The 3,154-nt window shown below is 48.6% G+C and overlaps 1 long non-coding RNA gene across 1 annotated transcript; it reads left to right on the top strand.

Annotated features, from left to right (window-relative positions):
* The first annotated feature begins 2,036 nt into the window (after positions 1 to 2,036).
* LOC126990011 (uncharacterized) lies at positions 2,037 to 3,154 on the top strand. The gene is made up of 3 exons (XR_007743943.1): positions 2,037 to 2,174; positions 2,602 to 2,707; positions 2,997 to 3,154. It is a non-coding gene; the product is annotated as an uncharacterized LOC126990011 (long non-coding RNA).

The following is a 3,154-nucleotide window of genomic DNA, read 5'->3' as shown; positions in this document are numbered from 1 at the left end:
ACCTCCCGGCAGGATCTATCGACTTGCTTAAGCCACGAACTCCGTGGGCGTCCCCGTGGCCTCCTCCACTCAGGATTGTCTCTCACAGAGACAACCCGATGAGCAGGATCAGCTTCCGGAAAACGTGCCCGTATAGCCGGAGTTGGCGTTGACGGACTATGCAGGTAATATATGTCGAATCAGCCTCACGGAGTAGTCGCCTGTTTGACACAAAGTCCTTCCAGCGATATCCCATGATTCTGCGTAGACACTTATTACTAAAGGCATCAATCCGCCTCTCCAGGTCCCCGTTAAGAGTCCATGTCTCACAACCATGGAGTAAGACAGGGAGCACACGGGAATTGAAGATCCGCGTCTTTGTACACCTGCACAGGTATCGACAACGCCATATACTCGTGTTGAGCGAGTCCATAGCACCGTGGGCCAGACCAATCCGCCGTAAGACTTCCTGGCCAGACTCACCGTTGTTATGAACTACGCTACCAAGATACGTGAAACTTTCCGAGATTTCAACGTCCTCGCCACACGCATGAACAGACTGTACTGTGTCATCCAGCAAGCCTCCAAACACCTGTACCTTGGTCTTGGCCCAGGAGACCTGGAGTCCCAAGGGCTTCGCCGCCTCGTGCAGTGCCTCGAGAGCCATCACCAAGACCTCCAGCGACTCCGCCAGGATTACTGCATCATCGGCAAAAACAAGGACCCTGGTATTGCCAATGGATGCTCCGCAGGTCCACAACTCTGCCCAGTACCCAGTCCATACAAGTGTTGAAAAGCGCTGGGGCAAGGTCACAGCCCTGCCTCACTCCCGCATTCACGGGAAAGAGGCTGGACAAGCCCCCCCCCACACACACTTCACAGCACTCTCTGTCCCAGAATACAGGCCAGTCAGCAAACCAATAGTCCTCGCAGGAATCCCACGGAGTCGCAGAAGATCCCAGAGTGCCTCACGATCGATGCACTGAATCAAACGCCTTCCTGAGATCGACACAGGCTGCAAGCATCCCCTGTCGAAACTCACCTCGGCGCTCCACCACTCGTAAACCTTCTATCAGTCGATCAATCTCATTCAATCATTCAGTCAGTCAGTCAACCAGTTTGTCTGTCAGGCAATCGGTCAGTCTGTCAGACAGTCAATCCATCATTCATTCAGTCAGTCAGTCAACCAGTTTGTCTGCCAGGCAATCGGTCAGTCTGTCAGACAGTCAATCCATCATTCATTCAGTCAGTCAGTTAACCAGCTATATAGTCAGTCAGTATATCATGCGGTCAGGCAGTCAGTCAGTTAGTCAGTCAGTCAATTAGTCAACCAGTCAGTCAGTCAGTTAATCAAGCAGTCAGTGAGTCAGTCATTAGAGGAAACAAGAACAGTTTTGTGGTGAGGAAGGTGCTTGAAAAATAGTGTCAGTGGAATGCAGCACTTATATTTACCGGGATGATGTCAGCAAGGAGAGTCAATTAACAGTTTAACTGGAGCACACGAGTTTAGCAACTAGACGAATACAAATGAATAATAGATAAATTTACACATCATAGATAGACAACTATAATATAATATAATGTTCCAAGTACGACAATTTCGTATCGCTGGCGAGTCACACGGGCGTGAAGTTGCCAGCTCGTTACAGTCAGCCTGTTATATTTGCCGATCTCCCACCCAAAACCTGTCTCTGGCGCCCAATAACGAGACTCAGATATAGTTATCACTAAAACCGTTGATTCCTGATGTGTTTTGGCAATGGTTAAGCGTCGAAAACCGGTACATGCACGAGGGCGAGATGATGAAGGCAAGTTATCCCAGCATCGTTTCCAGATTGTCGTACTCGGAGCATTACTTTTACCAGCTTCTCCCGCATAAATATCACCAGGAAACATGAATAATAAACCATTTCAACAATAACTACAAATAAATATCGTTATTGTGACCCAGGAAACAGTTTTGGGGATGGAAATTGGGAAACATGAGAAACTGAGTACGACAATCTGGCAACGTTGTACAATAATCCCAGCCATCAGCTGTTCAGTGTTTGTTTACCTCGCGCGGGGGAGAGAGGAAAAGAACGCGGTGCTCCGTGCTGCCCCTTGTTATCCCTGCTATCCACGTGCCCCCCCTTGTTATCCTCGTGCTCCCGGCCTTGTAGCGGTGCCGTGGCGGGGCGTGTAGGCGTTGACATGTAAGCCCCGGTCGTCTACCCTCCGTGCCCTATGGGGGTCCGTGGACGGGGCAGGTAGTTTGGGTTAACCCGTCCGCTGCGGTTGGCACGGGTTTGGATTTCACTGTTAGCCTAGTATCATATATATAGTTTCATGTCTTTCTCTGTCTCTGTGGTGGATAGTGGAGTGTTTCCCATGTGGTATTGGTGTGCTGGATATCCTCTCCCAAGGTGCAGGACTACATTTTCTTCATTGAATTGTAGCAGCCACTTTTTGTTCCACTCCTGTAGCTTGATGAGGTCTTCTGCTAGGAAATGCACATTCAAGGGGACAAATATACTTTTCCCATTTCATTTCAACAGAGTAAATTTTAATGCAAGTGGAGTTTTTCCATGTTGAGAATATGCTAACAGCTCCTCATTTTCATTTTCCATTTCCATCTTGCAGCACTCACGGTCAACGGCACTGCCCATACACTCAGTCCACCCTGGCGGGGACCTCACCAATGACCTCCATGAAAACAGGGTCCCAGACAAGCCAGTTGGTCTGAAGGGTGAGTGTTTCCCTCAGTGTTGTGATTTACATCCTCTGTCCCCTTCAAATTGTCCCTCCTACCTCCTACCTCCTTATCCATCACTTACATTCTTAATTCCCAACAAACAGTATAAACCTAATATATGTGTTGTGTATAGAATTTAGGATAACTTACAGGTACAATACATTTGTATAATTTTGTTTTCATGGTACAAAATATTCATGTTTGGAAGCCATGATAAAACCTACATAGTGATCATGATGGTGGAGTCACTGTGTTATCTGCAGTGTCTTGTGGTCCATTACAGCCGTGGCGCTGACTGACCACATCAGGGTGTGCTGGCAGCCCCCCGCACAGCACAATGTGCTGCTGTGCGGCTACACCATTGCCTGGGACCAAGGCGTGGCGGACATCTACTCCAAGATCGTGGACAGCAAGCAGCGCGGTTACATCATTGATAAGCTG

Source organism: Eriocheir sinensis, unplaced genomic scaffold, assembly GCF_024679095.1.
Source record: "Eriocheir sinensis breed Jianghai 21 unplaced genomic scaffold, ASM2467909v1 Scaffold141, whole genome shotgun sequence".
Lineage (NCBI taxonomy): Eukaryota > Metazoa > Arthropoda > Malacostraca > Decapoda > Varunidae > Eriocheir > Eriocheir sinensis.
The sequence above is the reverse complement of the archived record's forward strand: the minus strand, read 5'-3'. Positions and strand labels throughout refer to the sequence as shown.